Source organism: Hypanus sabinus, chromosome 15, assembly GCF_030144855.1.
Source record: "Hypanus sabinus isolate sHypSab1 chromosome 15, sHypSab1.hap1, whole genome shotgun sequence".
Taxonomy (NCBI): domain Eukaryota; kingdom Metazoa; phylum Chordata; class Chondrichthyes; order Myliobatiformes; family Dasyatidae; genus Hypanus; species Hypanus sabinus.
In genome coordinates this window covers 27,823,128-27,838,542 of record NC_082720.1, presented here as the reverse complement: position 1 = coordinate 27,838,542, position 15,415 = coordinate 27,823,128, and the positions used below count along the sequence as shown (strand labels likewise).

Genomic DNA, 15,415 nt, shown 5'->3' with positions numbered 1-15,415 from the left:
CCTTTATATAGATCAGTTTCAATTGAAACACATAGACATGTCAAAGGTGCTGGTCACAGTGACGTCAGGATTCGGTTTGAAGTGGCAGGTCACGTTTAATGGAAGAGTAGAGCGAGTCAGCAACACCGCGGCGAGGGTGGGGATATTACTCGGGCAGGGGTGACCCAACAACGACTAAAGTAGCAGCCAGGACAGTTACCTTGAATAGCTGTCGGCGGGGCGGAAGGTGACTTTCAGACACTCATTAATACTGCAGCATTCCAGTCACTTGTCACTGTGGGGGCAAATTTGTGGGTTGTTTTTCATAAGTTATAGGATCCCGAAAGGAAAACAAACGGAAGTAACAAAAATTAATTTCCTTTCTGATTTATCCCGGACAGCGGCAGTGAATGCAGTAATCGTGAATATCGCCACGTTATCCGGTAAGACTGCCTGTCCAATGTTTTTGTTTGCATTAGTGACGAACTTTACATTTAAGGAGAATTGTGCTTGTGAACAAGGTTATTTGCCACAGCGACCGCTGATCTGACCGCTGATCTAGGTGGCGACACGGGCTAAATCGCCCCATGAAGCAGAACATCTTATTCTGGAGAAAGCTGACTACCTGTTGCTACACGCATGTTAATACCGAGGCAGCTGGTTCTGAGAACCCACCTCTAGAGAAAAAGCAGGGTCAAAAGTCCTGGACGGGATCATACATTTTCGGCGGGATCAACCCATGGGGTTCTCGCTAGCGGACTATCCTGAAATTGCCAACACGTGGGCGCTCTATTCCCCAAGCCCAAATCCGTGCACATTAAGGCAGTATACGGCACTGAGAACTGAGACTCATAGTTACTGGGAACATTTTCGTATGCGGATTTAAAATAAGCCACAGAAGATGCATAAAGTCGTGGGAAGAATCGTACTTGACAATAACAGGCTTTGCGGACTTGCAGACCGGTTTGTTTGTCGTGACCGCTGGCACATAACATCTATGGTCAACATGTACGTGTCCGCAGAGTCACGGACCTATGAACTATGTATTTTAAGAACGTGATCTGGACTCCGAGCATTCACATTCCACACCTGATCTATTCCGTCTTTCCATCATTCATAACATTACGTTCCTCTTTTGTCACATATTTCTACTCTTCGTCTTTTAACATTTGACTTTAGAATTACGTATTGCCATATCTGCAGTCTGATGTGCTTACATTAACTAAACTTTGCCTTTCTTTTGAAACCCTCCACCCAAAGACTCTCCGAGTTTATTCTTCGTTTGTTTTCTCGGTAAACCATATGTTCAAAATAGAAAAAAATGTGGATCCAGAAAATGTTTTTACAAATATGGCTTACTAAGTATCTTGTTTGTCTCCTTTAAAAACTTTCGTTGAATTTTTTTTTTACTTGAAGATCCCAGTCTTGCTCAAGAATCTCTCTGTGCACAGTTGCGAAGAACGTTGCCCTGTGTTTTAATGACGCCAGGTGTAAATTTTCCGGCTGAATTGGTGTTAGAGTGCTGATAGATTTTCTTTTAATTTCTAGTAGTTCCACCTTTGTTAGATTTTTATTGATTCTGAAGTCTAAGCGAAGACAATTGCAGAACTAGATGGTAATAATCGCACTTCTCGAACCAGTGTGATTCTGCACGGTTTTACCGCATATTGAGTGGCGTTCTGATGACAGCATTTGTCCCTTCTGCTTTGCCTTCACTGTAAAGTTGACTCCGTTGGTCGGAGTTGACCATAGCTGTTATGTGCCAGCTGTCACGACAAACAAGTCGGCCCGCAAGTCCGGGCAGTACGTGGAGAGAAAGCTGTTGCCCGTGTAACAGGCTCCCGGTCTCCACGTACCTGTTGAATTCAAAGCATCGGCAGAGACCGACACTGTCGGCGCCGCAGGTGTTTTCCAGATAGGGTTGAACTCACTGCCTTAGAGAATCTACCTCCGGATTCTTCCTTGGGGTTTAATCCCGAACCCCTCCCCCAAACCAGCGGAACTTTCAGATCGGAGTTTCCCTTCTGGATGAGCTGTCAACCACGGCTGACGAGCCCTCATCTACCCGAACCAACTGGTTTTTAAGGGAGCCATTAAACCGCCTTTGCCTTGCTTCTGTCAGTAGGAACAGTTCCGCCGGGTCTGAGTAGCTAAGCCACACGTGAAGACCAAGGGCGGCACTTGTTGTCAGAAGCTATGTGAGACCCACACCACTTGGGAGCATTTAGTAGGTAGTGGGAGCTTAACCCCACTAACACCCCCACACCCCGACATGACAACCTTAGGAACCACTATCTTTTAGAAAGCACGTTATGATGATTGGGAAGAACCGTTTGTCAGTTTGTGGCGGTAAATGAGTCTCAGATCTTTAGAGTACTAAATACAAGGAAGGCAGAAGAGTTAAGTTGGAGGCAAGCAGACTTTAAAAAATGATTTGAATGGGACTTTATTAAAACATGAAGAACAAGTAACCATTGAAACAATGCTGCTGAAGGGGAATAAAATGCATCAGATGAAAATAGGAAAATAAACTCAAGAGATTCTGCTGATGATGGCAATCTTGGTCAACACCCACAAATACTGGAGTAACTCAGCATCTATAGAGGGGAATTAAAAGTCACTGTTCCAAGCTGAGACCATTCTTCGTGACTAGAAAAGAAGAAGACGGAAGCCAGAATAAGGAGGTGGTAGAGTACAAGCTGGCAGGTGATGAGTGAGACTAGGTGAGGGCCAATGCAGGTGAATGGGTGGGGGAGGAGAAGCTGGGAAGTGGTAGGTGAAAGAGGGAAAGGGATGAAAAATAGAAATTTGATAGGAGAAGAAAGTGAACCATGGATGGAAGGAAAGGAGGAGAGGAAACAAAGGGAAGTGATGGGTAGGTGAGAAGACGAAAGGAGAGAGAGTAACTAGAATGGGGAATGGGGAAAAAAAAAGAGATGAGTAGGGAGGGGTTACTAGAAGTTAGAAAAATCAATGTTCATGCCAGAGTAATGGTGTGGACAGAGAGGTGGTGGTTGGTGAAGTGGTCTACCATTCTGCACCTGGTCTCACCAATATAGAGGAGGCATACCAGATAATAAGAGAGTAAAGCTAGAAAAAAATAAGTTGCTACACTTTCCTCTACACCCCAGCCACCAATCATCCTAATCCCTTGGTAGGAGAATGAGAGGCAGAGTAAGGAGTATAGGGAAAAGGTACTCTAGGATTGTCATTGTTATGGTTAATTGACATAAATAAAAGATAATCAGAAATAAATAGCACTATAAAGGCACCACAGACAGACAAAAAGGCTAATGTATTCTTTAACTTGTGCATTGCCATGGGAGATCTAACAGTAATGTCTAGAGATTCTTCCAGGCTGACATGACATGTTAATCCGGGTATATGTGGGCAGTAAACATGTCTTCTGCAATCGTCTGTCACAACAATATTCCAATCAGCACCAAAGGAAGTCATTATAATTATATAATTATACATATGAAAATGTGTTAATGATAGGGTTAGTGTGCTATGAACCTGGTTAAATTCATATCCTCCCTGCTCGTGTGAATTGGTTTGATGAGAATTTGGGTGCTGGAGATTTGATGTGAATCCAGTCATGAAATAACCATGTGCGGAGAGGCTGCCAATGTGGGCAATTGAGCATACTCAACCAGGATTAACTAGAGCAGGGTGTTACCGCAAATGCGGAGTGGATGCACATTTTAAAGTATTTACCTGGAAAATACACGGACTGGAGGTCCAAGAGCACTGAAGCATATCAATACTCTAAAATCTGCTACTAAATAGAACACTTGTGTACTTGTGAAGTTACCAACTCTACTTCCATTTGCTTTGCTTGCTGACCTTGACCATTCATACAGGAGGAATACTGATTGGCTGAGAAATTTAGAATACATACAGTAATGCAAAGTGGAAAAGCAAATCTTGGGAAGCTATCTTCTCCATATTTTAAACAGCATATGACTTTACTTCATCCCATGATCATTACTTCTATTCCATTGCTACTTTTGATGGAAGATCTAAACAAAAGAACCCACGATACCGTGAATGATGGATTAGAAGTAACTTGCACTACTCCATATAATATATAGCATGTAATCAACATTTAAAATGGGTGTATGATTAATCTTATTTGTTTTGATATTAAATTCAGACACACACCAAAAGTTTTGTAATGGTGGAAAGTTGAGCATAAATAATTATGGGAGGATAACCATAATAATAATAATAATAGTTATTATTATGCATTGGTTTGATACTTTCACTTTTGCTACCTCAAAGAATGAAAATAAGATAATTCAAGCCATGATATGACATGACTAAAACTTGCTATAAACAGTTATCAGTTACTAAATACATTTATTCAACATTACCAATACTGCCAAAGGAACAAAATCATATAAGTGAGAAAGATGCTCAAAATTTCGGTGGGTTTGGTCAAGGGAGATGCAAAAACTGTCCACTGTTCGGAATTATATCCAGCATTAAGTGCTAGTTGTCATCTCAAACCAAAAGCATCAGTGTTGTAATTTGTCAGAGCAATATTCAAGCCCAAACTTTTACTTACTTCACATCAGAATCAAAATCAGGTTTATTATCACTGCCCTATGTTTATAAGTTACAAAATAAATAGTGCAAAACTGATTATTGAGGTAGTGTTCATAGGTTAATGGGCCATTCATAAATCTGATGGTGAAGGGGAATGGATGACCTCACCTGTTCCTCAACACCACCTATTTGGTCAAGAAAGCACAGCAGCATGTCCACTTCCTGAGGAGACTGAAGTGAGCAAGGCCCCCCCCCACCCCACTTACGTTTAAGCGATTTTTACAGGACCACCGTTGAGGGTGTACTGACCAGCTGCATCACCATCTGGTTTGGGAGTTGCAAGTCAGCTGACGGCAAGTCCCTAGAAAGGAATGCGAGGTCTGCTGAGAGCACCACCTGTCATTCCTTAGAGATTTTAGAGCATCAGGAGCGCTGCATATGCAGAGCCCTTAGCATTGCCAGTGACCTCTCCATCCATCCAGCAACTTCTCTGACTCCCTACCATCAGACAGGAGGTCAAGAACTTCTAGGATGGACAGCAGCTTCTGCCCCGGGCCATAAGACTACTGAACTCCCTGCCATGATTCGGGTTTCATCATGTCAGTCATATTATACTGCTCACTTTTTAACTTGTGTCATATATTCACCTTATTATTTGTTAATTTATTTGCGGTAATAGTTGTGGTGATTTTGCAATATTCATTTCTATTCTTGATTTTAGAAAATGGACCAGTCCACGTCAGGCCAATGTTTAGCTCTCGGCTGATATCTGGCAAGTAACATTCACATCACAAAACGTGAAGGAATTTCTATCTATAAAGAGGGATTTTCTTTTGCAATTAAATAGCATTACAATCAACAAATCCATCGGCAACATAGTAGACATTGCCTTAGGTCAGAACTGGCAATCTCATAGAGAACAGGTCACCTCCTAAGACCTCAAAGTATTTCAAGCTACATTTTAGAACAATGCAACCTGCTGGATTGGGATCTCAATCACTGTCATAAACATTTGCTGCCATCATCTTCAATGCAAAGTGACTGCGGTATGTATCATCTAAAACTTCCATTGCCAATAATTGCTATGGCAAATTACTTTGACAAATCTATGACTTTCTCCTTCCAAAAGCACAAGTACAATAGAATGTTGTCAGTTACTTGCCTTCCTCAAAGTTACAGACCATTCAGAGATGGAATAAAATGTTGCTTTTTCCCATTGTTGATGTTTTTAAACTCTACCCAACAACACTATGGGAGACCCTTAACTAGAAAAAAATCCTCAAGAGAAAGCAGGAATGATTAATAAATACTGCTTAATAAATATTGGACCCCACATCGAATAAATAAATAAAGGAAAGATTTAAATCTGTGACCATCTGGTTATTACATTTAATTAATTCCTTCCTCTCTTGTTTACCAAATAGTTATTGACAATTTGGCATATTTTAAATGCTCTTAGGAGCAGAGATCAAGGAAAGGAGCCAACGATTTATGTAAAGGATTGTGGTCAAGGATATTTTAAAATGAAACCCCATTTTCACAACAGCTGTGAAACTTCACATTAAGTCATTAATCTACTTTATTAGATCACATAAAACATTAATGAACTTTAAAGTTCTCCACATCGTAACATTTGATAATATATTAAAATTTTAATTTGACATCCAATTTTAATTATCAATGATATTGAACAATGAAGATTTGTGGAAGGGAGAATGTTGCTTCAAGCAAATAATAAAGGATGTATCAAAACTATTTTGAATGATTACCAAATACAGTGAAATTGGCTAATGGCACAGTCAACTAGACAGAAGAACCATAATGTAATGTTCCTTACATTAGTTCCTTCATTTAGTTGCTTACCCATTTCAAATTAACAGCTAAAATATTGTTCAGTTGGCATAATCTTAATAAGCATACCTTGCTACAGCTAGTGAAATTAAACAAACTCAACCACCATGGATCAGAGAACAGTGGAGCCAATTCCCCACCTCACACTAAACCCAACCTTAAAATCAAGTATGTTGTCTTGGTCCTGACTGGTCCCCCTTCCAATGCACATGCACTGTACCAAGAATTCTAAATGTTAAGATGTATTTTTCCCACATGAACTATGAGTAGGATGAACAACGACTTGATGAACTATAGAAGGGCATATATGTGTTCCTAAAATGTATGTGAGAGAGTACAACTAGCAATATCAGAAAGAGTAGAACAGCCAATCTTGAGTCAGATTTCAGTGAAATTGAAAATTATTTGCACAGGAGTGAGAGAACCCAAAGAACAAAAGGTAAGGAGAGTGAAACATTTCTGAAGTACATGTAGAAAAGTCTTAATCACTTTGTGTTCACCTCACTAGACTGGAATTCAGTGAATGAAATTAGTTAAGTGGGAGAAAATATGAAAATGAAGATCTTATTATCTTAATTTCAAGATGGTTGTGGAAAATGCTCAGAGAGAAATCAGAAGTGTGAATGCCCTACTGAGTAAGGGGAGTTTTGGAGAATTGAAAAAGGATCCAACATCAACTGAAGAGGAAACAAAGCTGTAACAGGGCAGTAGCTTCTGAACAACATGAAATCTTTCAGGAAGAGTTAGTTAGGCTATCATGAAATATGTAACAGTAAAAATTCAGACATAACTCTATCTTCAAAACAAAATTGCAAATCACCAACTGCAAAATACAATGGAAAACCAGCACAGAAAACTCAAAAAAATGAAAGAGAATAGAAAGACAAGGTTGGAAATGATGAGCAAGTATCACAAAAGTGAATTCTAAAAGCTTCTAACAACATATAGACATTATTAGAAAAATATTGGCAGTAATCACAGACTAAAACAAAGGAAACCTTTAGGGACAGAAGGGAAAATTATAATAATTTGCTTCACAACCAAAGAGCAATATTTTAATGGAAACACAGGAGAAACAAGAATTAATTTAACGATGGATTTGAGGGGAATGAGTAGAAATATTATGTAGTTAAAATACACAGATATGGAACACTAAATAGTTGAATCACACAAAGCTTATGTAACAATTGCTCAGTATATTTTTCAACATTTTTCTGCACTGAGTGTGTTCTGCCATTTCTCTATTATCGTTGTCTTTTGGCATCTACCTAAAATTTGTTGTAAACTTTGCTCTCTTTTGTTTTAACCTTTGTTGCTCAGCAAACTTGAGTTTCTGACTGTTCAATTTTCCATCGTTATAATCCAGATGGGTTCCAGATGGGCAGGATTCTAATTTACAGAGGAACACCAGGAAGGATTAGAAGAGGCTATGAACACAGTCTTTTAATCCTTCAATACAAAGAGATGCCTGTGTTCTGGATAATTGCAAATATCACAAGCATGTTCAAACAAAAGAAAGGATGATGCTTCTGCTAACTATCATACAAGAGGTTTATCGACAACGATCTGAACAACTGGAAGCTATCAACATTCAAAAACAAAACTAATTCTCAGTTGGAAAAGCATGGGTTAATAAAGAATAGCAAGTACCTATTTATTAAAGGTGAACTGAGCCTGTCCAATTGAATTATCTAATGAAGTAACAAGGTTGAGAGGTGTAGCTAGTATTGTAGCCCTATATTTGAGTATTCAGGATGTATTTTATTAAATGTTTATACAACATAAAATTCATCCTCTTTGGTTGTGATGTCCTATACAGACCTAATCAGAAAACGGAAGTACATCATATTATAGATACAGTAGTTCTGTGGGTACACAATAACGGGAGTCATAGAATGATTTTCTAACTGAGGAGAAGTATGCAGGTGGTTCCCCTAAGGGTCAGTATGAGGACTATCCTTTTCTTATTATATTTATTTGGTTTCAACTTGGGTTTAAAGACTATTATTTGAAAGGATGAAGACAATAGGCAGGTGTAGGAGAAGGGATACGTTCAGACTGATGGTTTGAGATGTGTCTATTTTAATGCAAGGAGTATCATGAACAAAGCAGATGAGCTTAGAGTGTGGATCAATACTTGGAACTATGAAGTTGTGGGAATTACAGAGGCTCGGATGGCTCAGGGGTAGGAATGCTTACTTTGAGCACCAGGCTTTACATATTTCAGAAAGGATAGGGCTGGAGGGAAAAGAGGTGGGGGTGTGGCACTGTTGATCAGAGATAGTGTTGTGGCTGCAGAGAAGGAGGAGGTCATGGAGAGATTATCTACTGAGTCTCTGTGGGTGGAAGTTAGAAACAGGAAGGGGTCAATAACTCTACTGGGTGTTTTTTATAGACCACCCAATAGTAACAGGGAGTTCAAGGAGCAGATAGGGAGACAGATGCTGGAACGATGCAATAGTAAAAGGGTTTGTCATGATGGGAGATTTTAATTTCCCCAATATTGATCAGCATCTTCCTAGAGCAAGGGGTTTAGATGGGGTGGAGTTTGTTAGGTGTGTTCAGGAAGGTTTCCTGACACAATATATAGGTAAGTCTACAAGAGGAGAGGCTGTACTTGATCTGGTATTGGGAAATGAACCTGGTCAGGTGTTGGGTCTCTCAGTGCGAGACCATTTTGGAGCTAGTGATCACAATTCTATCTCCTTTACCATAGCATTGGAGAGGGATAGGAACAGACAAGTTATGAAAATGATTAATTGGAGTAAGGGGATATATGAAGCTATAAGGCAGGAACTTGGAAGTATAAATTGGGAACAAGTGTTCTCAAGGAAATTAATAGCAGAAATGCAACAAATATTCAGGGGATATTTGCGTGGCATTCTGCAAAGGTAAGTTCCAATGAGACAGGGAAAGGATGGTAGGGTACAGGAACCATGGTGTACAATGGCTATAGTAAATCTAGTCAAGAAGAAAAGAAAACCTTACAAAGGATTCAAAAAACTAGGTAATGACAGCGATCAAGAAAATTATAAGGCTAGCAGGAGGGAGCTTAAGAATGAAATTAGAAGAGCCAGAAGAGGCCATGAGAAGCAGGCAAGCAGGATTAAGGAAAAGGCATTCTACAAGTATGTGAACAGCGAAAGGATAAGACGTGAGAGAATAGGACCTATCAAGTGTGACAGTGGAAATATATGTATGGAACCGGAGGAGATGGCAGAGGAACCTAATGAATACTTTGCTTCAATATTCACTACGGAAAAGGATCTTGGCGATTGTAGTGATGACTTGCAGCAGAATGAAAAGCTTGAGCATGTAGATATTAAGGAAGAGGATGTGCTGGAGCTTTTGGAAAGTATCAAGTTGGATAAGTCACTGGGACTGGACGAGATGTACCCCAGGCTACTGTGGGGAGGTGAGGGAGGAAATTGCTGAGCCTCTGGCAATGACCTTTACATCATCAATGGGGACCAGGGAGGGTTGATGTTGTTCCCTTATTCAAGACAAGGAGTAAAGATAGCCCAGGAAATTATAGAGCAGTGAGTCTTACTTCAGTGGTTTGTAAGTTGATGGAGAAGATCCTGAGAGGCAGGATTTATGAACATTTGGAGAGGCATAATATGATTAGGAATAGTCAGCATGGCTTTGTGAAAAGCAGGTTGTGCCTGAATTTTTTGAGGATGTGACAAAACACATTGATGAAGGAAGAACGGTAGATATAGTGTATATGGATTTCAGCAAGGCATTTGATAAGGTACCCCATGCAAGGCTGATTGAGAAAGTAAGGAGGCATGGGATCCAAGAGGACTTTGCTTTGTGGATCCAGAAGTGGCTTGCCCACAGAAGTTGTGGGTTTTAGCACAGGTCATATTCCACATGGAGGTCTGTGACTAGTGGTGTGCCTCAGGAATCTGTTCTTCTCTTCATGATTTTTATAAATGACCTTGATGAGGAAGCGAAGGGATGGGTTAGTAAATTTGCTGATGACACAAAGGTTGGGGGTGTTGTGAATAGTGTGGAGGGCTGTCAGTAGTTACAGTGGGACATTGATAAGTTGCAAAACTGGGCTGAGAAGTTACAGATGTAATTCAACCTAGATAAGTGTGAGGTGGTTCATTTTGGAAGGTGAAAAATGAAGGCAGAATATAATAGTAATGGTAAGACTCTTGGCAATGTGGAGGACCAGAGGGATCTTGGGGTCTGATTCCATAGGACACTCAAAGCCACTTCCTGCTGCTTTGCTGTTCAATAAGATCAGGCTTGGCTTTTAACATCTACACCACTTCTATCTTTCATGTACAGTGGATTCCAGTTAACTTGGACACGTTGGGACCAGTACTTTTTAGCCCAATTCAGTGGCTGCCCCAATTTCATGGAAATAGTATAAAAGGTATTAAAAAAGACAAACTGAGTAACAAATTGTGTATTTAAATTAGGGCATTAATAATACTACTATAGTGCTATAAAACTGTGCATTTGTTGCTAATACTTATCAAGGGAGGAATTCATCCACATCACTTTCTTTTGACTGTAAATGATCAAAATGAACGCAGATACCCAGTGCAGATAATGGACTAGCTTCATACAATACTATTGATGATTGCATCCCTCAAATCTTTATTTTCATTGCAATGTACAAGGTAATTGTCAATACCTTTAAATTCTTCGTAGTTCCCAACTAGCTGAAGTAGTGAAATTGCTTCATTTTCATTCTGGGCTGTTTTTTTGGCATCTCCAAGCCTGAATACTTGAAACTGCAATGAGAAACACAGTTCCAAGTTGCCTTACTGCTTACTTTCCACCACCTATCAATGACAAAAATTGCTGCTTTTTGGACACAAACACATGCAGCTGACACTATTAAAAATTGTTTGCTCAGTGTGTCTATACAGTGTCTCAAAGCCATGCAAGTACACGCAACTGACGCTAGTTAGAAACTGTTTGGCAACAGGGTCCTGTCATGGCAGCATAGAGTCCCAAGTAAATGAAAGGAGTCCGGGCTGGTTTCTCGATTAGTTTTTGTTCTTTAAGAGCTGTCCCAAATAAGCGGCTGCTCTGATTAGCCGATGTCCCAATTAATCGGAATCCACTCTATAATGCTGTCCGTTGATTTCCCTTTCTGGCCAAAGTTACTGAATTTAATGAGCAACTGAGCCTCTGTAGACTGCTGAGAAAGTGAATTCCAAAGATTCACTGTTTTTTCTGTGTGAAGATCTGCCTTCTCATCATAGTCTTGAATGGATGACCTCTTATCTTTCACTTCTGAATCCTAATCCTTCCTAATGTGTTCAATTGCACATCTAGCCTGGGGAGAATGTCATAAGTTTTGATGATATCACCGCTCATTCTTCTAAAATCTTGAGAATGCAGGCTTAGTCTGCTTCATGTCTCTTCAAAGAAGAATCTCTACATTCTGGGAATGAGTCTGCTGAACCTTCTTTGCAAGACTCAATATTCAGGTGCTTTGATTATTTCAGACAGGCAGCTAATAAACCATGGCAACATTTAGCGCAGTATTTAATTGACAGGGCTATATGTAGATTAAGGGCTTAATTTAATTTTTTGTCTAATTAATGGATACTCAATCACATTGTTTCAGATGACACACATTTTGCTAAGGTGTGCAAAATCATGTTCAACATATTACTATAAAATACATGAAGTTTCCTAATAAATTGAAATCAAGTGCTAGGGAAGTGAAGAAAACAGTAAATTTATTGTAAATGGTACACCAGTATCAGATCAATGTAGGGACCGTTAACCCAGTCATCAAAATCAGCAGGAAGTTCCTTTATTTTAAAACATTTCTTTTCAGAATTGAATTGATTCTTTTCCATGAAAGTTGTATCTAAGTTAGAGGAATTGTGAGACATGGGCTCTGCATGTTTGACATGAGTGGTGATAGATTTACTTAGCACAAATATTCAATGCATTTCTGCATCTGGATTTCTGTTGGATAAAAGATAGGGGAACTGAAGTAAAACTTGCAAGATACCAGAGGACCAATTGTGAACATTTAATCACAAACAAGAGAAAATCTGCAGATGCTGGAAATGCAAGCAAAGCACACAAAATGCTGGAGGAACTCGGCAGGCCAGGCAATATCTATGGAAAAGAGTACAGTCGATGTTTTGGGCTGAGGCCCTTTGGCCCAAAATGTCGACTGTAAGTCCTGCCAAAAGGTCTCAGCCTGAAATGTCGACAGTACTTTTTTCCAAAGATGCTGCTTGTCCTGTTGAGTTCCTCCACCATTTTGTGTGTGTTACTAATACCATTGAAAAGAAATATGGTCTATTACTGCACAATACTGCAGATATCAGTGAGAAAGAAAGGATTTTGTTTCAAATAACATCAGTTTTGAAGGCAGTGGCTACCTAATAGACTTTCATTCCCTCCCTTGGTGACTTAGCTTTGTTATCCTATGAACATTGTAACATACAGTAAAATGCATCAGTGACGTCAAATCAAGCTAGCGAAGATTATGCTGTGTAGCCCACACATCTGGTGCCACAATTCACCAGCCCTAAGCTTATATATTTGGAATGCAGGAGAAAACTGTGGCATCTAGAAGAAACCCATGCAGACACAGAGAGAACGTACAAACTGCTTACAGGTAGCAGATGGAAATGAATCCCAATCAGTGATCGCTGGCGCTGTGCTAACAGCTACATTTCCGTGCCGACCACAAGCATTTTAACATAATTGTTCCATCAGTTCAGACAGGAGACTATTAATAAGTATCTATTGAACATGCGTTGAGAAGATATTACCTCTCACAAAATTTATTATCATTTATCTTCTGTTCTTGAAAATCATCAGGGCAGATTGTCTAAGAAGAGAAAAGCAAATGGCATTTCAGTTGTTTGTCCATGTTCTGGTTTTAAACGTTTTTACTTCCATGAAGGTGCTGGAAACATAAACTGACAATGACACACTGAAAGCTAAAAGGGAGCTGGGACATCAGAATTGGAAAAGACACTATGGTGTTGAATACAAGGTGCACATTTTTATATGTTACATTACTGTGAGAAACAGGAAATAGACTGGCTCCTGCAGATGCGCACTGTATTGCAGCCCAATGCATGGGACAGATGTACACAGGGAGTATTAACGTCAGTTTTGTGCATGTTTTACTTTATCTTTTTGAACCTGGAGCTGTGAGGACAATGTTGACTTAAAATGGAAAAGCAGTCTTCTGTAGCAGGAGAAAAGGAAATTCAAGCATGAACTGAACAGCCAGTACTGGTGCCAGACATGGGATATTCATAAATGGACTTGATGTCCCCATAGCCAATGTATAGTCTTCCTCCTTTGGGTGGATGTAGAGTTTGGTAGGTTGTGAAGATCTGAGCCCCAGATATGCATCTCCACTGAACTGTTATTGACCCTGTCCTCAACACACCAATCCTGGTTCAAGCACAATAGCTTCATACTTGGCTGTCTCTGTTGATATATGCCACATACATAGCATTTAGCTGCTTACTGCCACATTGGAGAAGATAAAGAAGGCTCAGGGACCATAATGGGGTATCCTTGAATTTTGTTTGATACGGCTTTTGCTTTTAAATCCACTGGCAGAAGAGCAGACATTCATGGGGCATAAAACTCGGGTAGAACACAACAGCTTCCGTGGAGGCAAAATGCATATGCTGATATTTCAGGTTAAGACCCAGCTTCAGGCCTGGGGAGAGGGATGAAAGATTGCAGGTATATAGCAGCATGAGGAGCAGGGCTAACAGAGGCTCTTAGGCGACAGTGGAACCAGATGAGGGGGGAAATGATGTTCAGGTGTGGGGGAGGATGGAAAAAGTAAACAAAAGGATAATGAGCCTAGGTGAATGGGTGAGTGTGTGTGAGAGAAGATGATTCCGGGGGTGGGGGTGGGGGGAGTTGGGTGTGAGTGACCTGAAATGGGAAAATTCACCATTGGGTTATAAACTACAAAGCAGAAGCTGAGTTCATAGAGGGAACCTATGCATTTGTGTCCCTGGCAACTTCTTGCCTTTAGTGTCCTTTGGTCAAGGAGGCTGTATCATGCATGCAGTGATCTTCAGAAGCTTGCACACGTTCCTCTTAAAGGACTGTGCCCCCCCCCCCCCCCACTCCTATCATTGTGGCTGCAAGAGCACTGGCTGCATTGTGCTTTTGCATTTTGGGGATACCTGCAGCACTTAGAACCACAAGAAAAGGTACTTCTGTCTGAGAAGTTTGCCCCCGAACACCAGTTGATGAACCAGAGTAGTTACACAAGGAAGCCCAAAGCAATCAGAGTCTTCAGAAAGAATACAGAGATTGGTAAAGATGAAATGGTGGCATTCATACATTTCCAGGCCTCATACTTTAACTTCCCCTTTACACCTCTCAACATGCCGAAGAATTGGCTTTGATTGTTTCTCCTTCAAAATGACAACTGACATCCCTTCCCTTCAAAAGAAAAAGTCCAAGTTGAACATCTCTTACAGTCACTTAAACTTACAAAGAATGGGGTTCAATCTCGTTCCGGAGGAGAACAGCGTTTGATTTCTTGCTGAATGGCCCCCAAGCTTTGAGCTCACTGGCAATGTAAGACATTCCAACCTTTTATTATTCTGTGTGAGGAAGTGCATGTGACATCAACTTTAAACTTGTAATCTGCTACCTTAGATCTAAGTTTTCCTTTCCTATGGTCTTGTTTAAGTTTGAAACATCATTGGATGAACTCTCCCACTTCTTGAGATATTGTAAGTACCTGAGCCTTCTCTGTAATCTCCTCTTCCATTTGTTTCCTTTCAAGGCTAACCAACGTAAAATTTTCATGCATTTCTACTATCTCATCTGAAGATTGAGATCTGTGGAGATTCATGATATGCATGATCCCATTTGCTACTAAAGTGCATGAGTCTTAGGTGGATTTTACATTCCTTACCCATTGGCACTTTGTTACTGATAATTCTATAAGCATTCTTATCTCAGTTTCTACCAACTAACAATGTACATTAGGATTTGAAACTGGAATCTTCTTGCCCTTCAATGCATGGTAACACATAAAAGTGAG

General features: G+C 40.1%; 1 long non-coding RNA gene across 1 annotated transcript; it reads left to right on the top strand.

Moving 5' to 3' along the window:
- Positions 1–139: 139 nt before the first annotated feature.
- Positions 140–8,874, top strand: LOC132405382 (uncharacterized). Its single transcript, XR_009515841.1, has 4 exons — positions 140–226; positions 381–422; positions 5,252–5,576; positions 7,748–8,874. It is a non-coding gene; the product is annotated as an uncharacterized LOC132405382 (long non-coding RNA).
- Positions 8,875–15,415: the final 6,541 nt, after the last annotated feature.